Below are 25,114 nucleotides of genomic sequence, written 5' to 3' on the forward strand. Positions count from 1 at the left end.
TATCAGGGCCTTCTGCGCCAAAGTCCATTTACCATTCAAAGTCTCTTTTTACAGAGTGCCTGATGCAACAAACAACAAAGTTCCTTTCTTCTTAGGAGGATTTTCACATTCATAAGTTCTCGGGTTATTCACTATTCACCCTGGGTCCCCCTCCGTCAGGCTCAGAGCCTCTTTAACACTATGTTCATAACTGGTCTCCCTCGTTTGAGCTGGGACCACGGATCTCCTTAGTTCGGGCTCAGACCTCTTGAATTGCAATGTTCACAATTATACACAGCTTTTCTCTTTCTATCAAAAATTGAAGACTTTCGATTGTGCAATTGATTTTGCTTAAAACGTTTCAGGACCACTTCAATTCACAGTTCTTCTCTCATTTGCTTCTTTAACTTTCACTTCTGCCACTTCTTGGCTGGCTAGCTTACAGATACCTTCGAGTGAGCACACTCGCGGTGCCGGACCAATCGGTCAACAGTATTGCATCTTTCCTGCTCAAACTTCAAACATTCATCAGCAATTTAGCATTACTCACGTCTTTCCTCACACAAGTTTAAAAGTGTTCGTTCCTGCGCTCGTTATACAATGTTGTCGCTTGCAACTTTGACTGCAATACATTGCGGTCTTGCATCAGTCTCCTCAGCTCACTGACGATGCCACATCGGCTGCTGCTCCTCCCCGACTTGGTAAGTTACGCCGGAGGGCCACCAGTATATCCGACACAAAATGCATGAACCTTCAGTCTGGTTTCCTGGATTTACGCTTTCCACTTGGAAGGGTTCTTTTTTTGTTTGTTTATTGTTTATGGTTTAACAGAAAAAAAAACCTTTACAAAATGGCAGATACAAAAAAAAAGTTTTTCACATTTCAGAAGATAATAATTACAGTTTTAAAAAACACATATAAAATTCATTTCTATCGAAATCACACATCACAACACATAATACATAGAAAACAATACCATATCACTATAAACAACTAAATATAGAAGCAATTAGAATGTTTCGGGCGTTGATTTGGTCATTCAAAATACAATAGAACTCATTGCGGTAAAACCTTACACACTAAAGCTTATTACACAGCTCACAACCTCACATACAGTATAAGCAGCCTTCAATATCCTTCAAAGAGACGACAACACCCCCCAATCTTGAGTATTGTCTCGATTATTCAACCAAACAGACATCAGCTGTCATTCCATCTTTAAGTACCTTATATTTTAAAGACAAAACAGACTCAAGGGGAACCAAAAAGTTAGTCAAACACAGTATCAGTCGTTGGCTTGAACCCCACATCAACCTTTGCCACAAGGACTCTTTCCAGGTAACAGAATCATTATACAGGTAGGACCCAAATGACAGCTTTCGTTGTGCTTCGAAAAATGAACAAAATAAAGTAAGATGTTTCAAAGTTTCCAATACATTGCCATATTTGCAAAAACGGCAATTACCAATCAAGCTATCAGGGCTATCATGTGACCAAAATGTTAACCTTTTGTTGGTAATTAGTTGATTGCATTTAAACTGCAAGTAGATCTTTCTTGCTATGTTACATGGAAATATTTCCAAATATCGCGCTCGGTCACCAAGTTTCCTGATCAATTTCGCACATTCATAATACGTTTTGCTTTTACTAATGGAATCGACCAACATACACCAAAAATATAGTTGAAATTTCTTTTTAGATGCTGGAACTCCCAGTATTAGGTCCTCCTTATCTATCATGGTTTCTCGCAAGAGTTTGTCCATTTTATCCTTGAACTTAACCATGGCGGGGGGGTGACCTTCTTTCAATAGATTTGCAAGTCTTCATATAAGGTCTTTTTTGGAGGTGCTAATATTTTGACATAGTTGTTTATTTGTCACCAATGCCATTTGACGGACAGGGGTAAAATGCCTATTTCATGGCATATCAACATGTTTGGTGTGGACAACGCCATCCCTAGAACCTGTTTCCACATCTTCCCCTGTGCACAATCAATGGAATCTTCTATATCACAGGTGCAGATGTCTAATGCATACAGAAGTATAGGTTCAACATTTAATAAGTAAAACTGAATAGTGGGCAATAGATAAAATGTACTATACCTATGATATACAATCCTCATCTGTGACGTGAGAGATTTGAATTTGTAGTTAATCAACTCCTTCCACATCCCTATAGAGTATACGGCTGAAAGTTGGTAGCCTAAGTAACGAATAACATTAGCTTGGGGGTTATAATCTCATTGAGGTACCATGTAAATCAGGCAGTTCTTTTCTTAACATCAGCTATTGCAATGATGTAGGATTTCGACGGGTTCACTTGAAGATTATTTTAGTAAGCATAAGATTGAAATGCTGAAAGTTTCGCCTGGAGAGCAAACGGAGTTCGATCCATAAACAAAAGATAATCGGCGAAAGCAAGCCAATTAATAACCAAACTACCCAGCTTTACTGGAAATATCACTAGGTCTACCCATGCTGATTCAAGATCAGCCAAGTATAAGTTAAAAAGCACAGCTGCTAAATTGCAGCCTTGTTTCAGGCCGATTTCTGTGGGTATTTTGTCTGTCATTGCTCCCTCCTTGTACAATCGAATTCGATATGTCGTATTCTGATGTAGGAGCGCTATCATGGCAACAAGATATCTCGGGAATCCGTAGATGATCATCTTTTCCCAAAGTACAGCTCAAATGATTGAGTCAAATGCAGAAGTTAAGTCTAGGGCAGCCGTATATGTAGGCCCATTCCGCTCATGTTTAGTTTGGGCATGTAAATGTGCTAAAATGAATGCATTAAGTGAGCACCCTAGCTGCTTACGGAAGCCCACCTGAAAATGAGACAGCACGTCCAATTGGACAATGTTTACCTGGATGGATTCCAATAACAAGTAAGAGAAGATCTTTGCTGAAACATCCATCAATGCAATAGGCCTGAAGTTGTTTGGGTCATCCCACCTCCCCTTCTTATATATAGGGATGATATTTGCCGAGCACGAGCTGGGTGGCATAGAACCTGTAAGGTAGACAATGTCGAATTTGTTCTCTAAAATCCTAGCCCAAAAGGGTGGATTTAGCTTGATCAAGCATGGGGGGATACCATCCGGGCTGGGCACACAAGAGCACTTGATCTTACCAATCGTCCGAATAATATCATCATACGCCCAGGGTGAGGATCTTAGGATCAGACTGTGGTAATTAGGAATTACAATATTTGCAAATCGCCTTGAAGTTCGTATTTAGATTTAACATAAGTAACCCAAGCTGTAGCAGAGACCGCAGCTTCATTCAAGGTCCCGCCTATACCCGTCAGCGCTCTCAATGCCGACCATATTTTACGGGAGTCATAATTCAATAGATGGCGGAGCATGGTCTGATTGTCTGCAATCGTTATTTCATGTTTCATAGCCTTAAGCCTGTTACGATATCTTTGAGTGATTTTGGATTTAAGCATAGAGTAACCAGCACCAACAAGAAGTGGTGGTCCAAGAGATCACGAATGTTTCTACGCTTTTCCTTGCAGAGCTCTACCACAGATGCATTATAGGTGTGCCGATGAGGCAGTAAAGAAGGATGCAATGGAGCAAAGGACATCAGGTTACCAACATGAAGCTGAACTCGAGAGCTGTTCATCCATTCAGCCAAGAGGCAGTCTGATCCGGCTCTTGTCTCAGGAAAGTAGATCATAGTATCATCCCTTAGACAAGCCATCATTCTCAAACATAATTTGTTATTCCACCGTACACTAATATGCGGACGATCGGGAATAACCAAGGTTAGGGCCAGATCATGGGTAAAATGCTCAATCCAGATATTCAGGGTGAGAACCAGGGCCATATGATCGCATAGGAGTGGATCACATATGATCAAGATATCCACGTAGGCAAACAGTATACTAGAGACAAAGAAATAGTCAATCAATGAGGACGCTGCTCCGCGGGACCAGGTATAATTGAATGAATCTAGGTTAGGGGTACCATTTGGATATCCCATGAAAGGAGATGGTCAACCCACCTCTTCCCCAACTTTACTGAGGGGGTAGCAGAGCAAGTGTCACAGTAGCTAGAAGGTTCAAAGCAAGACGCATTAAAATCACCTCCCATGATTACAAAAATTCCTGGATCTGCGGATATAGCATCCACCAAAACAGCGTCCAACGTATCAAGTAACTCACACAGTGTGCTATTCATTTTATTCCAGTATAGACAAATTACCAACAACGTGCAACCTGCATCACCTATGTAATTCAATTTAACAGCTAAAATCGAGTAATCAGAAAAAACCTGTTCAGAGGAAATCCTACTTGCTTTATCTATAAGGACCGCAAGCCCACCAGAAGGGCGGCCCTGTGAGCCTTTTAGGGCAGGCTGTACATAGGTAAAATAGCATGGCACATCAAAATGAGACAGATACATGGTTTCTTGGATAAGAATAATCACAGGGCGAGACTCCATGTCAAGATGCGAAAACCAGAGCCTAAAATTCTTTAGGCCACAGGCGTTCCAAGATGTTAGAGTCAGCCTCCTATTTGTTACCCATGTTCTGGGAAGTAGTAGGTTGAACTCCCTGGGCATTCAATTTGGAGCTTGAAAAAGCTGTTGCAAAGGTCATAAATTGTCTGAATAATTCTTCACTGAAAGGGGCAGGGAGATTTCCTTCAATACCTCCCATTTGTACCATTGTTCTTACCGGAGGTTTTTCAACAAATATTTTAGCTAGCTCCTTGTTCAAAAATATAAATGGGGGGGCGTGGCCAGCAACAGAACAATGAGGACGCGAGTTCCTGGCGCTCCGGGGGCCGCAGCAAACAGCCTGAATAAATAGCCTGCTACGAGTGGCAAATCTGCCCAAAACGCATATCCTCCTGAAGGTAAGCGCCCCCGGCACACATGGAGAAAATTCCAGGCCAAAACGCATCGTTCTGAGCGAGTTCGGAGCTGCGGAAAGGAGGTGACGCGATTGCGGCATCGCACAATCAAAATAGCCACGCTCATCGGAGTGAAGCAGGACAGAGGGAAGTCGCGCTGAGGGAGATTTTCGACTGTCCCCGCACGGACCGCAAAGCGAACGATCCGTCCGCCACGCCTGCATAAATCAACGGAGCTGTCGGGCGGTAGCCCCCATGTGGTCTGCGGAGAGGCTTTGGCTGGTGAGACAAGACGGGCGGGGAAACCCACCACACAGCCCGGCGAACAAAAGGAAACGGCCCCCCGTGTGCGGGTCAGCCTCCGGCCCGCACGACAGAGCCGGGAAGGAGCTACGCTGGGTGGAGCACAGAGGACTGCCCTGTCGCCGAGACCGGTGAGGGGAGCCCGTGACATTAAAAGAATCGCCGCCAACCCCACCACAGCAGCCCAGACTCAGATATCCACACATTGGCACCCAACATGGGCAAAGACAAATCCAAAAGATTGATATCCGAGAGTAGGATAGATCAATTTACCACACCGACAACTAACGGCCAGCCAGAACAAGACCAACCAGACACCATGGCAGGAACGGAGGGCATGATATCACTAAAAGACATCATGGCGGCCATAGCCTACTCGCACGCCTCCATGGAGCAGAAAATGGACGGCATCAGCATGGACGTTTCCCTCCTGCGACATGACCTCCAGAAGCTGACATCGCGTACCAGTGAGGCAGAACAACGCATATCCGGCGCGGAAGATGGAATAAGGAACATAGAACAACAGCTGGCCAGAGTCACAACACGTTTGAAAACCATGGAGGAACGAGTGGATGAGAGCGAGGGAAGATCCAGGCGTAATAACGTTAGGATCCTGGGACTGCCGGAGAAAGCAGAAGGCCCACATACGGAGCTGTTTCTGGAACAGTGGCTCACAGACATGTTTGAAGAAAACACGTTCTCTAACTTTTTCTCCATTGAACGAGCCCACGTGTACCGACGGGTCGTCCGCTGCCGGCCGCCCCACCTCATACAGTGATCGCCAAACTATTGAACTATCGTGATGCACTGATTCAGTCTGCAAGGGCGAAAGGCACTCTCACCTACAATGGATCCAAAATAGCCTTCTTCCCAGACTACACCAAGGAAGTGCAGTAGGCTAGACAATCGTTTGACCCACTGAAAAAACAACTACAATCCCTCAAGGTGAAATACAGCCTGATGTTCCCTGCCCAACTCAAAATTTACCATGGAGGCACAACAGTCCACTTCACCGAGCCCAGAGAGGCGTGGAAATGGGCAGAACAAGACATCGAGGGAGACTGGACGACAAGGGGCACCAGAAACTGAACACCCCGTGCCCGGCCAAGTCCTGACCCGCCAGACCAACAACCACCTGCACCGGGAATCGCACCACAGCTGCAGGAATAAGAGCACCGACTCCTGAAATATATGCGAATAGAAACACTCGAGACCCTACTATATGGGGTTTAAGGTACTGTATACTAACTTAATGCTGAACATGTGTACAGAGTAGCCACGAAGAGACACACAGCCAAGCGGCCAGCCCAGACAGAAGCCCCCCCCCCTTCCCCTGGTATGCCACCCTGTGACATCGCACTGGGGTATGTCCAGAGCCTACACACAGGGATACAACCCTGAATAGTTTACTTGTTAGCGGGCTCACTCAGCTGCTGTTAAGCTGAGGTTTGTTGTTGAATGTTCGGCTGACAGATGCTTCGAGTTAGAAGGAGTATAGGGTGGGGGATGGGAAGTTTGTTTAATGACAGTTTTGTTAAGAAAAGGGTCCAAAGTTCAAATCCAGAACGCTTTGCCACAACACTACCAGAAAACGACATGTGTACACGGTGCTATGAGCCAGTGACTAACCCGCACTCTTCACCAAATGGCCTCCACTAACACAGATGTCAGAACCCTACAACTCCTAACCTGGAATGTTAACGGGATGGGAGGTGGAATCAAAAGGCGACTCATTACACAACTCCTAAATCAGCACACACCAGACATAACCTTCCTAACTGAGACCCACTTAGCAGGCACTACATGTAACTTATTCAAACGCACTAACTACAGAATTGCAATACACGCTGGGTTCACCACAGGCTCTCGTGGGGTACTTATATTAATACACAAACGTTTGCCCCTGACCATGGCACAGGTGACCCAAGACACTGGCGGCAGGTACACATTTATTACAGGAACACTATGGAACCAGACGATAGCCCTGCTTGGGATCTACTCGCCACCGACACTGATCACCACACTGCTACAGGACATTACACCTCTGATCTCGGGAGATAACTCAGTCCTACTGATAATTGGGGGTTGACTTCAACGAAGTCATGGAGGTGGGGATGGACCGCTCACGCTTAAGAGGAAGAAACCCCACTGTCCGAACCAAACTAGCGGCGTTCACCACAGCAATGGGACTGCGGGATGTGTGGCGTGACCTGCACCCGGACACGAGAGAATACTCCTTCCACTCAGGGGTACACGCCTCTTTATCACAACTAGATTACTTCTTTCTGCCGGGGCCAGAAATTCACAGGGCCGCAAAGGCAACTCTACTGCGCGCGATAAATCAGATCACTCCCCCTGCTAATCGAACTCAACATGGCTAGACCACGTCCGCCCCCCTCCTGGCGCTTAAATAATTACTACCTATGCCTCCCAGACTTTCTGGAGCAAATATAACAAATGACAAAAACATACTTTGAGTTAAACACGGGATCGGTGGATGATCCGGGGATCCTGTGGGAGGCACTCAAACCAGTGCTGAGGGGCGAGATTTTGTCTTGGTCTGCTGCACACCGAAAGAAACACCAACAGAAACTGGTAGAAGCCGAAGAGCAAGTGACCCAGGCTGAACTAAACCACCTGGCACTAGACCAACCGGAAACAAATCGAGCATTAACACTTGCCCAAAAACGCTTACAGAACGTTGCTCTAGACAATGCTCGGCAGGCGCATAAGATGATGAGAGCCAGAATATATGTGACTGGTGATAAAGCCGGCAAAATGCTGGCATGGTTAGAAAAATGCGAAATAGGCAGCGGCCAGGTCAGAGCTATAAGATCAGAAGGAGCTGAACCCTTACTGACTGACCGAGACATAGCCGAGGGCTTCGCAGCTTACTATGCAGAGCTTTACAGGTCACCCACATCGCCTATCAATAGTTCGGTACTAAACGACATAACCCTCCCCACTCTCAACACAGAACAGCAGGCTCTACTTGAGAAAGATATCACAGAGGAGGAACTGATAGCGGCCATGTCGGAACTCCAGACGGGTAAGACACCAGGGCCAAACGGCTTCCCGATTGAGATGTGGCGTAAACTTGGTATGAATGAAATTGCCCCCCCACCTACTGCAAATGTTCCTACAGTCCAAGGAGCGAGGATGCCTACCGGCAGACCTTGGGGAAGCCACGATAATAATGATCCCCAAAGCAGACAAACCGCCAGACCTATGTAGTTCATATAGACCAATTTCACTTATCAATAGTGAGACCAAAATACTAGCAAAAGTACTGGCCAACCGCTTACAACAGGTCATCACAACATTAATCCACCCCGACCAGTGCGGATTTATGCCTAAACGGTCGACCCGCATGAACAATCATAGGGTCCATACTGTAATAAAGAATGCGCCCACCACCCGAGGCCCCCTGGCTGTACTGGCGATTGACTTTGAAAAGGCTTTCGACTCAGTGTACTGGGAGGCAGTGTGGGAAATAATGCGTCGGATGGGTTTCGGTCCCCAGTTCCTAAGCTGGGTGCAACTCTCATATGAATCCCCCGAGGCACAAATGAGGGTAAATGGGTGGCCATCGCAAACCTTTAAGCTTGGGAAGGGAACCAGACAGGGGTGCCCACTATCGGCCATGATATTTGCCCTAGCTATGGAACCGTTAGAGGCATTGAGAACGTCACCGGCCTGGTGTGGTATTCAGTGGGAAGACAGGCGAGAGGATAGAGTCTCCCTGTACGCGGATGACTTGCTTCTTTACTTAAAGGACCCACACTATGCCTGCTCCACGATTGTAGACATACTAGACAGCTACGGTACTTTCAGCGGGCTAAGAGTAAATTGGCCCAAATCAACACTGTTCCCAATAGGCACCACAACTTTTATACCGCCAGCCAACTGTCCCTTTCACTTAGAAACTGAGCAGTTTAAATACCTTGGCATACAAATTACTAACGACTTAAGCAAATATGTGACCAATAATCTCCACCCGATAACAACCAGATTCACAGAAGACATCAGGCACTGGATCTCTCTCCCATTGACCCTACTAGGAAAGGCAGCATTATTTAAAATGATGGCTCTCCCACATTTCTTATACATACTGCAAAATGCCCCACTACACATCCCAGCGAAAGAATTCAAAAAGATAGACAATGCACTGAGGAAACTCCTCTGGAACAACGGACATCCACGTATTGCGTTGGGCACTCTGCAGCGCTCCATTTGAGAAGGAGGAATAGGGCTTCCCTGCCTACAGTCCTACTATTGGGGTAGCCAAATGGCAGTGGTCAACGACTTACTGCACGGGGACACTACATTGCCACACAATAGACTGGGGAGCGCCAGAGGACGCGCTAGACCTCAAACTGTCTATGCTATCACACATTGCCCGAGTATGGCAAGACACACACAAGTTTCTGGGATGGGAAGGGAAAATCACCCCACTACAACCACTGTGGAACAACAGGAATCTACCTGAGGTAAACAAGCTTCCGAGATGGCGTACATGGTTACAATATGATATCAGTACAGTGGGCGATATCGTAGAGGGGGGCAGACTGGTATCCTTTGAAGCCAGATTTCACCTCCAAGGCACTTAACGGTTCAAATATGCGCAGTTGCAGCATGCCCTACAAGCCCACCTCCCAGCACTTGAAGACATGGGCGAAAGCACTCCCCTCGAAAGAAACATAGTTGAGGCAAACATTGAGACTAAAGTAACGTCCACCATGTATAATGTAATCACTTCCTTTGCCACCACCGAACTAACCAGCCTAAAAAGCAAATGGGAAAGAGACATAGGACTTATACAACCAGAAGACTGGGTGGGGGCCCACATGTACCCTCGGAAAGTGGCCATCTCGGCCAGACTCAGACTTATCCAGCTCAAAATACTACACAGGATCTACTACACAAGGGTGGCACTATATCGCTGGGGGAAAATGACTGACCCACACTGTCTACGGTGCAAGAGGGAGGAAGGAACCTTTTTCCACATACTGTGGGACTGCAGCCATATACAACAGTACTGGCAAAAATGTTGCAATGAACTCTCACGGGTACTGGGGAGAACGATACATAGAGACCCGAAACTACTCCTGCTTGGGGTGGAGGAGGAGGGAGAAGCATCTAAATACGAGAAGTTGCTCCTATCGACGACCTCAGCAATAATTAAAAGGAACATTGCACAATTATGTGGTTCGGAAATAACACTGCAGTACGAACAATGGATGACCGACGTCAACATATGCATTGCAATGGAACAGAGAGTATATACAGCCAGGGGGTGTCCGAGGAAAGCAGACAAAATATGGAATATATGGGAGGAAGCCCAATGACTATACCAACCTGAACAATGGATGACAAGGCACAGTGTGCAAAAGTAATCCAATCTGGCATGTAGCGTGAGATACAATGGACATTGCAAGACCCTTTTCTTTCCTTTCCTTTTCTTTCTTCCTTTTTTTCTGGTTCTTCTTTCACCTGACCAAGGACTGTTTCACTGGTCATATAGGTTGAAAGTTTACATGAAGAAAGAATGTTTTGCGATGTTAAGATGGAAAAAACAATAAAACGTGTTATAAAAAAATACATATATAAATGGGGTTAAGCCTACGAGTTCAAAATCACTATGTTGAGCCCACATCATCTTCATGATAATGTGAGAGTGGTAACCGCAGATCATCCTATTGTTATTGTTGGGAGATAATCTGACCCAATCAATATCATCGCATCTGATGGTTCTCAATGCAGGTATTGCCTGAAAAGCCTTAAGGATGGCAGATCTATTGAGCTACATTTTCCCATTAGAGACATCATTGCATTCCCAACCCATGATGGAAGGCATCTCGTGCGAAAGCAGGGGACCCTCATCCTCTGAAAAAGAGGTATTGTGAGTATCTACCTTTTTTGCTTGACCAGCGCCCTCCATAGCAAGATGTGAATCAGAAGATTGGTTCGAATGCCAAGGAACCTGGTCAACCACCTGCGGTTCAATTAAATTATTTTTGTCAAGTGCGGCTGACTCAATGACAGCAACTTTCCTGCTACCCTTTGGCGGCAGAATGGGCGATCTAGCGCCATCCCCTCCCTTAATAATATGTGAGGCTTTTTCAATTAGCAAGGTGGGGTAAAAATTCAACAAATTCAGTTGTTTCGTATTTACATAGTCAGGTATACCCTCTTGAGCAATTTTTTTTGCAGTAACTGGGGTGACCGGTTTCTTATTGGCATTCTTACCACCATCTAAGTCACGAGTCCCATTGCACATTGGTGCACCATGAGTATGCTTGGGTACGGCGAGGTGCAATAACTCCTTCGATTCAGGGTTGAGTTGCTCCAAATCAATAACTTCTTCATCAATGATTGTGGGATTAGGCAACTTCCTAGAATCAATAGGGGTAGGATTCGCTTTCAGAAAGTCCTTTTTATTTTTTTTTGTGGCAGCACAGAGATTTTTATCCTGATGGAATTTCCTTTTTTGCATTCTGACAGCCATTTTTCTTTGTTTTCTAGTCATGGGGACATGGGTTGGTGCCTGGGGTTCAATAGAAAGGGACTGAATAGCCGAAGGAGGACCATTCATTTTGGATTCTTCGTCAAGATCAATTAGATTTGTTAGGTCAGACGGACTGGTAGTCGATTCATTGTCATCCGGATCAATACATCCCATACCACCAGGGATGGGGTCAGCAACCTTCACTGCTGACGGGACTTCTCTAGGACCCTTAGTAACAGCTGAATAGCTAAAGAATTCTCTTAGATCGCCTGCATCAACTGATGTATCAATGGGTCAGAACTTGATATACCATAGTTATTGGGTATGGCGGTCATGGCAGCAAACAATGGTTTATCCGCCCCAACCATTCTGGGGTCAGCTAGTGTTTGTGTAGCCTGATGGACTCCTATTGTCAGCAGTATTACGGACTCTACTTTGGGGAATGATGCAGACGTGACCTTTCTAAAAGGAGTTTGGGTCGTTTGATTTATATTGCAGACTTCCAGTTTCCTTTTTTGACAAGTCAAAGTAGTGACAGTATCTTTTAGAATACCTATTCCATCATGAGTCTGTTCATGCCCCTTGTCTAACAGGTTTAACAATCTGGCCATTACAGGGAAGTCAGCAACCATGGACTCAACATCAGCAACCTGATGATCAGCCGGCATACCCATTTCGGAATGTCTGACTTCCGGATTGTGGGATGATGAAAACATTGCAATTTCATGGTCAGATAGAGATAGCGCCCCCATCTGGACAGTTTGATTTATTGTCAGTAGGAAAGCTGGATTTGACATTGCCATAGTCTTTACCAGGGAAGAGAGTTTTATGTGGAATAGAGGACATCTCCTTCCCCATTGGCAGTTTACCATCCGTAGTGTGAAAAAGATGGACGTTCTCCATGCCATATCTTGATTGTGTAACAGGCGTGGAAGGACCCATGGAAAACCTCATGCGTTTCCCCAAGACAGCCAGTATACCAGGGGCTATCATAGATACATCAGCAAACTCGGGCCCAATCACGGGGCATCCTGAGGTAGCTGGCAATCTCACCTCATTGTAAGGTGACTGACATAATTGGGAGGTTGCTCACCGCAGTCCCCACACTTTTATTCAAATCTTCCATTTTAAATGTAGCAATGTTTCCCTGAACCTCAGAAGAACCCTGCCTCCCCGCCCCAATCATCGGAAAGACAATAGGGACACTTTCTGACAAAACAGAAATATTAAAGGCAGCAGAACATGGTGAGCGGGTCAACCCTTCACATAAATATCTACCAGCCGAGGGCAGCCCCATACTCATTAACAGATGGTGTAGCCCCTCCATTACAGTCGTGTGTGAGACTAACTGGATTATCACAAGGTTCCAAGGGGGAAATCACAAGATTTCCACCCGCTACGCAAGCCGTTAACCATACCTTAATGGATCAGATTGGCTACACTTATATTCGAATTAGGACCGTGTATGAACCTTAGAGTGGGATCAATACCTAAATAAGAAATAAGATACAAACTCGATGAATAATACCTCAGTATCGGCCGAGCCTGTGTCCCGTCTAACAGTCCAACAGTCTGTGCACTTCCGGGATGCGCGTGCACCCGGTCTATGAGGACTGTTTGGACACGTCAATGGGCGTGGGCAGGTCCGGGCCAATCACAGAGCTTGCAGTCCAAATGCTAAACACCAGTTTAGTGTAAGCCGCGTTTCCCCGTACGCGTGGCTTCCTCTTGCCGGCGGGCACACGGGAGGCGAGCAGTCCACAAAGCAAACAGAAGAAAGTTCCACTGGGAGTCAGCAGCAAGTGGGCTGGCAGTCCAACAGTCTGTGCACTTCCAATGCACTTCCGGGAAGGGTTCTTGAAAGTAACGGTTTCTTGCTGGAAATATCAAGGGTAATTTCCCTCCTTGTGAACCCTTTTCGTTTTGCCGCCTTTCTCCCCTTCGTGTGCCTTGCCTCCCTCAGAGTGTGCTTTCGTGCTCCGCCTTTTATCTGTGTGGGGAAGCTTAATGCAAGTCAGGTGTGAGTGATTGCAAGTAATTGCCTGACCTCGCCTGACCATAGTAGTGGGACATGTCAGGTACACTACTCGGGTGGGAGTCTGTTTTCTCCCAGAGCGGGCTGTCTGTGTGAAAGTGTGAGTGAAGGGAAAGGGGGTAAAGTTCCCATGTATCCTACCTGGTAGGATGGGGTAACGGTGTTACAGGTGGGTGGGGGGAAATACTGCTTCTCGCCATCCGGTGTCCCTCTCCCCCAAGACCCCTAACCCAGGTGATCCTCCTGCACTGGTCCACCCCCAGGGCCTGGATCCAAAGGCGATGGCCATGCCCTGGCCACCTGAGAGGGAGAGAGAGATCTGCGGGGAATAGTGGGTGAGACACCTTCTGGTTTCTCACACCAGGCACAGTGAAGTTTGCAAGTGTGTTGAATAAAGCTCATGAAGGAAAAGCCCTGGCAAGAGGGTAAACCAGGTACAGTAAATCTTAAAAATGTGTTGAAACAAAAGCCCTAGCAAGAAAGTATACCAGCCACAGTGAAATTCACAAGTGTGTTGAACAAAGAACATGAAAGAAAAGCCGTTACAGGAGAGTATAGCAGGGAAAACTAAGTTTGCAAGACTATCAAGTGAAGCATAAAAGAAGAAAGCCCTGGTAGGGGAGAATAGCAGGCAAAAAGAAGTTAGCAAGCTTTGTTAAATGAAGTATAAGAGAAAAGACCTGGCAGGAGATTATACCAGGTGAAACCGAGTTGCTTAACATAAAAGTCACTGTTGTTGTTGTTGTACAGAGACATTTAAGACATTTAAGAAGAAACATACCCTTAAGAACTGTTGTGTTGGTGAAGAGAAAACCTGGCAAAGGGAACATTCCCCTAGAACTGTGGACTGTATCCATTGGAACTTTTGTGTTAAAGTTACGCCTTTACTTTTGAACCTCAACAATTTGTGCACTACCACGGCTAAAGACATTACACTTTTCATGTCAGAGTTATTTTTAAAGTGTGAGGGACAGAATAGGATTTCGGACACAGGACATTTTGATTTGGACATCTTGACAATGGATAGGGTGTATAGCCATACCTATGACTGTCCGCGTCTCATTCCTGGCTCTTCACAGTAGGCAGAGTGCAAAATGGCCACTTGCCACCGGCAAATGGCGAGTGAAAATTGGACTGGGGCGAGCTCCTGCTTTGCATTACAGGCCACTTGGTAATTATTTCCCAATAGCTTGCAGGCACAGTCATGAGCGCCTGCTACCTTTTCTGCAATTATCTATTCGCTCCACCAGTTGGCAGTGGAGCGACAGGGGACATAGGAACATACGAAGACCCAAGGTGTTTAGGTATGTGTATTGTCAAATCTAGGATCAGTTTTCAAACCAGCATTGTGAGCAAAACACGAGCGAGCCTGAAAAGACTAACAGGCCGATTCATGTAATTCCTCTCAAAAGTGTTGCACGCGGCTGGTGCACAGCGTGCCCGTGCGAATGTCTGCGCCAGCCGCGTGTGATAAAATTTCCGCGCACAGCGTATTCATGGATTCTCACCTCCAAAAGCAGACGTGGCGCAGATTGGCGCAGCGACCCTGCAGCAGCGCCAGTTACGCCCCCAAGAACGCCCTCGCGCAAGGAAAAGCCATCAAGATCGCAAAACCATCGCAAAGGGCTGCGCCAACCCTGTACCAGTTTACCGGACTGGCAAACAGCAAACGCAAAGCGGGGAACGCGTATTATAGGTGTCGGGAACACGCGTGCGCGAGAAGTTTCACACGCGATCTGGCCTGGGGGAGCGTGTGCGTGTATTTCAGGGGTGCGCAAGAAGTATTACACGCGAATGGCCTGGGTGCGTGTATTTCAGGGGTGCGTGAGAAGTTCTACACGCGAATGGCCTGGGTGCGTGTATTTCAGGGGTGCGCGAGAAGTTCCACACGCGATTGGCCTCGGCGCGTGTATTTCAGGGGTGCGCGAGAAGTTCCACACGCGATTGGCCTGGGCGCGTGTATTTCAGGGGTGCGCGAGAAGTTCCACACGCGATTGGCCTGGGCGCGTGTATTTCAGGGGTGCGCGAGAAGTTCCACACGCGAATGGCCTGGGCGCGTGTATTTCAGGGGTGCGTGAGAAGTTCCACACGCGATTGGCCTGGGCGCGTGTATTTCAGGGGTGCGCGAGAAGTTCCACACGCGATTGGCCTGGGCGCTTGTATTTCAGAGGTGCGCGAGAAGTTCCACACGCGATTGCCCTGGGCGCGTGTATTCCAGAGGTGCGCGAGAAGTTCCACACGCGATTGGCCTGGGCACGTGTATTTCAGAGGTGCGCGAGAAGTTCCACACGCGATTGGCCTGGGCGCGTGTATTTCAGGGGTGCGCGGGGTGCGTGCATTTCAGGGGTGCGCGGGAAGTTTCACACGCGATTGGCCTGGGGGAGCGTGTGCGTGTATTTCAGAGGTGCGCGAGAAGTTCCACACGCGATCTGGCCTGGGGGAGCGTGTGCGTGTATATCAGAGGTGAGCGAGAAGTTTCATACGCGATTGGGCGCGTGTATTTCAGGGGTGCGGGAAAAGTTCCACACGTGATTGGCCTGGGCGCGTGTATTTCAGGGGTGCGGGAGAAGTTCCACACGCGATTGGCCTGGGCGCGTGTATTTCAGAGGTGCGCGAGAAGTTCCACACGCGATTGCCCTGGGCGCGTGTATTTCAGGGGTGCGCGGGAAGTTTCACACGCGATTGGGCTGCGTGCAGGTATTTCAGGGGTGCGTGGGAAGTTTCACACGCGATTGGGCTGCGTGCGGGAGCTTCAGGGGTGCGCGTGAAGTTCCACACGCGATCTGGCCTGGGGGAGCGTGTGTGTGTATTCCAGGGGTGCGCGGAAAGTTTTACACGCGATTTCAGCAGGGTACGTGTATTTCAGGGGTGCCGGGGAGTCCTACATGTGATTTGGCAGTGTGGGTCCTCCCAGGTGTTCCCTGTACACCCTCCACGGCCCCTGCAGCCAGCCCACACCACAGGGGACTACCCTGCATCCCTGGTCATGACCCGCAGGCAGCCCACCCAACATGGGCATGCCCCCCAGCAAAGGCACATGTCTCCTTGCACTAATGATCACCAACTCATGTCCCCTTGCACCCCCATCCCCAGAATTGAGGGGCACCTGCCAGCAGGCCCCCACTCATGTCCCACTCATGTCCCCTTGCACCCCCACCCCCAGCATTGCGGGGCACCTGCCAGCAGGCCCCCACTCATGTCCCACTCATGTCCCCCTGCACCCCCACCCCCCAGCATTGCGGGGCACCTGCCAGCAGGCCCCCACCCATGTCCAACTCATGTTCCCCACCACCCCCACCCCCTAGCAGTGCAGGGGCACCCACCACCAGGCCCCCACCCATGAGTCCCACCACCCCCACCCCCCAGCACTGTGGGGCACCTGCCAGCAGGCCCCAACTCATGTTCCCCAGCCAACATGTCATCACAATCTAGATCCCTGGTCCCTATGGTCAGCCTCCAAATGCAAAACACCCACCCGAGTATTGCATCCACCCACTCAGAAATGGCAATTACATGACAGAACACCAATTGCAAGTTTCGAAACAAACACATGTCCCTCACATACACCCAATGGGTGTCAGTGAATCTCAAAACCCATATCATGATATGCATGAAACCAATGAGATGATACTACACATTGAAGTTCGATAAAAAAATATGCATTAAAGGAAACATAAATAGATTAAAAAATAAAGAAACAGAAATGGGAATGTACAAAAATGAAAAGAAGCATGTCCGTGAAAAAAAGCAAAACCAAAAATCATAATCCAAAGTAATGGTGTCCAAAGTCACTGTCCACAAAAGCAAATCCAATGGGAAATAATAATTGAAAGCCATTGCTCCATGGGTAAATTGTGAAAGAAAAATTAAATCCAACAGTGAACTATGTACAGACGAACAAGCCAGGGTCCATTATCCCAACAAAAGAAATGAAACCTGTCTAACAACACTAACTAATAAAATAAACTATATACAAAAATGTGGCCAATGTCCAAAAGGTCCAAAATAAATCAAAAAACAAAGGAAACCTAACACTACCTACATAACTATGTACAAGGGCAGCAGGCTAGTCTGACGGCTCACTTTTGGATGTCCCGGCCCAGGGCATCATCGAACTCCTGCTCAATGTCCCGTAGGCGGTCCTCCTCCATGGCCCCGAGGGTCCGCAGGGCCGTCGACGTGTCCACCTCCAACCCCCTGCGGATTGCCTCGAGGCACTCGGCCCGCCTCAGGGCCCTCTGCATGGAGTTCTCCGCCCTGACCATTGTGAGCCGTGCCTCTTCCGCCCGCTGCCGCTCCGCATCTATGGCGTGGCCCAACCGCTGCCACACGGAAGACACTCTCTGTCCTGGGTCCTCCTGCCCTCCGGCCGATGCCTGCCCCTCCGATGTTGAAGGCCCTGAGCCTTCATGGCTCCCACCACGTTGCTGCTGCTGCTGTGCCTCTGCCCGTGCACTGCCTCCTGCTGCCTGCACATCCTCCGCCGGCAGGGGTGCAGTCGTTGATGTGGCCACCCCTGCTGGACGTCCGACTCCCGACTGTGGCAGGGATGCCTCCTCCACCAGCCTGGCCGCACCGTCAGAGGCAGCTCCACAGGGCGCCCAGGTGACTGATGGGTGGGAAGATGGCACGGAGGACGACTGGCGCGTAGGGGGTTCAGTTGAGGAGGGGGTCGTAGCAAGCCCCATCAAACGGAGGAATCTGGCCTGGAATGACCTGTCCCAGCAGGCTGACGTGGTCAAGGAGCCATTCGAGATGACGTGCAGTCTCCTCATAAAAAGACTGCAGGTCACCTCGCATGGCCCGTTGACGCAACGCCACACCAGTCAGGACAGGCTCAACCCGGACCCGGATAGCCACGTCCGCAGGCAGAGGAAGGCCAGTTGTCGTTTGCTCATCTCCTGCCTGAAAACGGGTTTGGACGTAGGCATCCCTGCTGGTGGAAGATGATGCAGGGACAGGATCAGGGACAGGATTGCACACAGGCACCTCCGCGGCGGCCTGTGCTGCCTCCTGTCCCTGGTCCTGCACTGCACCACTAGCACCAGTGGGATCCCCACCTCCAGACCCCGTCTCTGTTGCTTGCACGGGCTCCTCCTCCACCAAACCCCCCACCAACCTGGATGACTCCGTGCCATCTTCCCCCGTTGGGCCCTGTGGGGTCCCAGCTGCTCCTTCTGCTGCCGAGGAGTCCAACTCCAACCTCCGCCTCTTGGACCTCCCCCCGGCAGCTGCGGCCTGGGATGCGGCACCGGACTCCTCACTCCCCAACGAGATGGCAACATGGGAGGGGGGCCGGGCCTTGCGTCTCCGGCTGGCGGTGGGATCCCCGCCGCTGTGCTCCACAGCACCTTCTCCGCCCTCTTCATCAGTTGACGCTGCAGACAGGGAGAAATAAAACACAGGCATCAGGGCACTGTACAATGGACACATACACACATGACAGTTGTACATGAGTGGCATTGGCAAACCTTAGACATGCCATCACAATCCCCAACACACATGTCATTTCAACTTGCACACATGAGCCATACCACAGCCATATCGCAACTGCCAGCACCATCCATACCCATGCAACAGCATGAGCAGGCAAAGCTGAGCCAGACATCACATGCAACACAGGAAGTGCACCACACATGTACACACACCACCACACTTGCATGCATGTGTACACCTATGCCAAGTGTCGCAGTGTTCAGATGGGCATCCATGTCACATCTGCCAATCAGGCTTCCACATCCCACTGTCACATGCATCCATGTTGCATCACTGTTGCACCCTTGTCAAATACACACAAATGCACATGTACACAGTGCTGATACATGCAGCTGAAAACAACATACATGCGTGACATCACGGACATGTCTACTTACATACACATTCATCCAAACATGTGTGCCCACACAACTGCATTTGGCATGCAAGCCTACACACACAAGCACCATCCATGTCTCACACATTACAGCCCTCGCATGTGTTAGCCCCACGGCCCTGTACACCCCCACCCATACTCGACCCCATACAAACAGATGTGCAACCTGCACACTACTGAAACATCACCACACGCACAGCTCACAATCAGGATGCATGTACACTTACCGCTCGACTCCAGACGGGTCGGCCTCTCAAGGAACTGGACGTGGAGCGCTGGGGATATGCGTTCCAGGACCCTCATCTGATCTTCTGACAAGTGGCAACGGCGCCCCTTGGCATCCGCTGCCTTCGAGAGGCGCCGGGCCTTGTTCAGGGTCCTGGACCTGAAGTCCTCCCAGCGCTTCTTGACATGTTGGAAGTCGCGGACTGCCACCCCCTCCGCGTTGATGGCAGTCATGATGTCAGTCCAGATCCGAGTCCGTCCTTCCTTGTCGGTGCGGGAACTTCTGAAGAGGGCATCATACTGCCCCAGGACTTGCTCCACCAGGACACCAACTTCGGTGGCACTGAAGCTGGTGCCCCTCTGCCTCTCTGGCCGGGGGTTGTCAGTGGTGCCAGATGTTGCAGTGCCCGACATGACAACCCCAGAGACAGGAATGGGTGGGCAACTGGGTCCTGGGGCTGGGCTGTGGAGCGATGGAATCCCAGTCGGGAGTCTTCGGTTCCAGCAGGGGTGGTCACAGCAACAGCACCCCTGGCTGATGTGCAGGCAGCAAATGGCAGGGCACGTGGGCAGCAGGCAGCAGCAGATGGCAGCGTGCTCGGGGCTCTGGGGGGCAGTAGTTTGGCCTTCTGGGCAGGAGCGTGGTCTTCCGTGTGCTTATGCGTGGCCAGCTTGATACGGAGTGATTTGGCACGTGAATATTCTGCACGTCAGCGTGTAATTCGAGGAAAGGCCCTTAGCACGTAAGCGCGTCAGCACGCATATGCGATTCCATTGGACCAAAGGCCCTTAGCGCGTATGCGCGTCTGTGACGTATCGCGCACGGGCGTTGCTTTTCGTGGGGTGCGGTGCGTGTGTTTTGCAGGAGTTGGGGTTCACACGCCATCACTTCACAGCGGGTGGGTGTTGGCTACGCGTTCTTCTACACGCAAGGCAGACGGGTGAGTGGTACCCTGCTCCCCCAGGCCCGATCGCGTGTGAAACCACCCGCAAGCCCCAGAAATACACGTACCCCGCTCCCCCAGGCCTGATTGCTTGTAAAACCACCCGCGAGCCCCTGAAATACACGCGCCCAGGCCAATCGCGTGTGGAACTTCACGCGCACCTCTGAAATACACGCACACGCTCCCCCAGGCCCAATCTCGTGTGAAACTTCTCGCGCACCTCTGAAATACACGCGCCCAGGCCAATCTAGTGTGGAACTTCTTGCGCACCTCTGAAATACACGCGCCCAGGCCAATCTAGTGTGGAACTTCTCGCGCACCTCTGAAATACACACGCCCAGGCCAATCGTGTGTGAGAAACTTCTCGCGCACCTCTGGAATACACGCACACGCACACGCACACGCTCCCCCAGGCCCGATCGCGTGTGAAACTTCTCGCGCACCTCTGAGATACACACGCTCCCCCAGGGCCGATCGCGTGTGGGCCTTCTCGCGCGTGTAGTACTTTGGCGCACTTTTTTTTCCTGCGCAGGGACGCTACCGCCTGCTTTCGTGTGGCGGACATGTATGGGCCTGTGCGCGTCTTTGGCCGTGCGCTGTTTTTCCCTATTCGATTCCATGAATACGTGTTGTAGGCGAGCGAGTGGGCGTTCTGCGCACTTGCCTCCTGTACTTCCCCCGTGACGCCCACATTTTCACGAGTTGTTCCCCATTCTGCGTGTGACGCCCCTTGTTACGCCTACTTTTGTTTTGTGCGCCGCGCTATGTGCGAATTCGCTGTGGCCTTATCGCACGGCGTTCGATGACCTGTGCGCCAGCGTGCGCCGCGCACTTTTTCAGCGCACATCCCACATTTTGCGCGTGCACGGACTTCCATGAATAGATGTGCGATGTTTTCTGTGCGATAATCGCACTTGCACTGCGATTTTCGCTATTTCACTGCGAATCGCACGTTTTTGCACGCGTGCGCCGTTTTTTCGGCGCACATTAATTCCATGAATCGGCCTATAAGGTTGCTCATGCATTCTTTCGATGTGTGCTAAATAAATACATTCACAGTATAGTTGTATTCCTATGGCTGTCGATCCAAAGACCTTTTGAAGGGCATGTTGTTGGTGCTCAAAGAAAAGGAGTATTGTGAACAGACCCGATCATCTACTGCTAACATACAGTGCGGCCAAGGACTGTAAGTAACCAAGGCACATATTCACATGGTCTGTTTACTGGGGTTACATGTCTTTCCATTTTTTTAAATCGAAGCAAAGTACCATCAAATTTTTTCAAACAAAGAAATTTGCATCAAATGCATTTTTTTTTGGAGGGTCCCCCTCACAACACTCTGTTTTTAACCCTTAAAATCACACCCCGAACAAAATTAACCCTTTACCCCCACAAAAATATGCATTCGATGCACATTTTATGTTGGAAAAAATTAGATTGAAAAACCCTTGACGGAACATTTTTCGATGGAAAGTCTGCATACCGTTTGCCAGATGTACATATTTTGATTGCAATTAGTGCCAGAGCTTTTAAGAGTGCGATTAAGGTGCTTGGTTTCAGAAACTGAAACTTTATTCTGTCCTGTGCTTTACTTCATACATAGATATGTCAGGAGGCCTGTACCGGCATGTCTGCCTGCCCACCATAGCCGAAGGCGTGAAAATCTCTCCAAATGGCGTTCTCATGCTTCTTCAGGGTAGGAGGATATGTTATGGCAGAAAGATGTGTCAGTTGCTAGTCCGGAAACATTCAGAAATGCTAATTGCAGGAGCAGGCATTGCGTGCGATAGGTCTTTAGAACAATGAATGGGAGAGTTATTGTTTGCTTTTGCAATTTCTAGAGCCTCTGCACATGGTCATATCTGCCTGTACTATTCTTAGCTTTTAAGTGACGGACATGGTGGGAGAAGCGCCTTCTGTGTCCCAAAGGGAAGCACTGACCCTTGCTTTCCAATACAATTTCAGGGATTGTTACCTGGCAGCGATGCCTTAAGATTTTATGTGAAACCCGTTACCCACAAGTAGCAGAACTTTGTTCGGGTTGAGCCATAAATGGAGCACCAGGACTTCACCTCAAAATTCTGCTGCATTATAATGAGTTTTCTCACCACATTTGGTCATCTCAGAGGGTGTGAAATGCTTGGTTTTCAAAGTTAATATATTTTACAGTGCCATGTGTGAATTAAGGTTTGTGTATATTTGTTTGTTAATATTCATAACTGTGCAAATGCATTTTTTTTTCTCAACAATGATGTGCCTGGACAGATATTTTATGATAGGTACTTTCTAGTGTGCCGGCATGCCACAAAGGGCATATATGCAATTTCAGTATATTAGCATATTATCTAAGGTATAATTTGGTAGCTGCCGGTTTGTTAAAAATGAAACCTTCAATAGCAGGTGTTATAATTACCCCTCAATGGTTCTCGTTTTATAAAACTTCCCCCAATAAACGCAAGGCCCATTGGGATTTGAACGGTTGACCTTTGTGATGAATCCTATGGACGCCTCACAAGGCCCCTGCCTAAAGTCTCCTCCTAGGTGGCCAGGGAAAGGCAGACACTTTCTGATCCTGACCCTGGAGGTGGTGTTCTGCGGGATCACCACATGGGCGAGTGCGGGGTGATAGAGCAGGTCAGGAAGAATGGGAAAACCCCTTATTCAACTTTCCCCCGAAACCCCAATCTTCTAATAGCTTAATGCTAAATAGAAGTGAGAAACACTAATTTTGTCATTAGAGACTTCAAGTCCCATAATTCCCCCCAAGTACTGGGGCGAAGAAGAGGGCTAAAGAGAAATAATGCTGCAGGAGTGGTCAGAATATTAATGAAAATGACTCACACCTGAGGGAGAATGGGAGGCTTAAAAGGCCCCTCAGATGCAAGCCATTGATGATCAAGTCGAAGAGAACGAGCAGGCAGAGCAGTGTAATCCGCGTATGCAGCCGACGCAGAACCTGAGGAGGGAGAAGATGCCAGGACCACGTCAAAGAGAAAACAGTAGCAGGTCCCGAGAGGGTCTGTGACTCCAGAAGCCTAAAGTGCACAGGTTACTCAGTGGGAAGTGTCGAAGAGGGAAGTTTCCCCCCATGAAGACCTGTTTTGCATACGCTGCTCAGCGGGTAGCGAAAGCGAGGGAAGCTTTCCTTCCCAAGAAGCTATCTCCAGTGGCTGGGAGGCACCAGGGAGCCTCCGGAGCAAGGAAGCTGTTTTTCGAGTGGTGCGGGTGACGGCGGACCAGAAGTAGAAGTTTGCCGGATCACGAGGAGCCACTGAAGCCGAACAGCTGCGAGCAGCAAGAGGTTCGGACGTGCACACCTTACAGTGAGTTCACCATCTTACAGTGAGAAACACTTGCGTATGAGTGAAACTGATATTAGAAGTAATTTTGAATCCCGAAACATCTATTGTTAAAATCAAATGACTAACTAAGCGTGTGAATTTATGGAGAACCTAGCAGCCTGATGGGGCAATATTGTTAAAAGCTAATACATACAACATTGCCCAAGCCAAGAGAAACCAACAACAAGGCAATTCAAACCTAGCAGACATTGCCAAAGGCGAACAGGAACTATTGAAAGGCCCAAAGGTTGTGTAGCTTGTTGCTCATATTTTAGAAGCATATAACCACAGCTGGAAAAAACACACATTGCCAAAGCCAAGGAAAATAAACAGAATAAGACCCTATCCTCATCAGTATTTGGTTACTTGTGCAGTGGGGAAAACAAGAGTGGCAAGAAGGCAGCCCTTCTGGAAAAGGTTATTTAGAAGGAGAGGAGCATAATTTGCAGAGGAGTATTAAAGAGCACCAATGTGATTCTTGTTTTCCCTGAAGAGTTGCTCAAAGTTGAATGCTGCAAAATACTGAACATTGTGAAGCAGTTTGTAAGCTTTTCCAAGTTGTTCTTCACCACTGAAGCACTTACTATTTGTGAAACTCTGTTCGGGCATGGGAGTGTACCTGGATGGCAAACCTTTGAAGTAGTAGGCCTGCCATGGGTGTAAAGCAGGTAGTTAATGAAGTGCTGTAAAGGGGTCCTGACAAAGACAAGTTATGTTGTTCATGGTGCTGAAGAAAGAAATGTATATAACTGCTGTAGAACAATTACATTTCTTCAGAAATTCTCAGTGTGGCAAATCATCCTGACAAATAACATTGTTGTTGCTATTGACGAACTAAGAAAATATTCTTTATGTGAAGAGGATAATTCTGAAGTTTGTTCTTGCTCAAGGAAGAAAAATAATCTTCTGTTTTCTTTGTTGAATCACTAGAGTGATGGAACCTTCTGTTGTCAAAAACTGTATTGAAACTTTATAACAAACCAGGATTTCTTCATTTCTTTTTGGAACTGTAGAGCAGAACCCTGCTGAATCTGGGTAAGGGGAA

The 25,114-nt window shown here is 48.5% G+C and overlaps 1 protein-coding gene across 4 annotated transcripts in view; it reads right to left on the reverse strand.

The window, feature by feature from the left end:
- The window catches only part of THAP4 (THAP domain containing 4), a 934,450-nt gene that overhangs the window by 642,267 nt on the left and 267,069 nt on the right, over window positions 1-25,114 (reverse strand). The window contains exon 2 of one of the 4 annotated variants that reach the window (XM_069618123.1): window positions 530-775. The exons of the other annotated variants lie outside the window; for them this stretch is intronic. The gene's annotated coding sequence lies outside the window, so the exon portion shown is untranslated. The remainder of the gene's footprint in view (window positions 1-529; window positions 776-25,114) is intronic. 4 annotated transcript variants of the gene reach the window in all.

The sequence above is a fragment of the Ambystoma mexicanum genome, chromosome 10 (genome assembly GCF_040938575.1).
Source record: "Ambystoma mexicanum isolate Mex_15411 chromosome 10, UKY_AmexF1_1, whole genome shotgun sequence".
Taxonomy (NCBI): Eukaryota; Metazoa; Chordata; class Amphibia; order Caudata; family Ambystomatidae; genus Ambystoma; species Ambystoma mexicanum.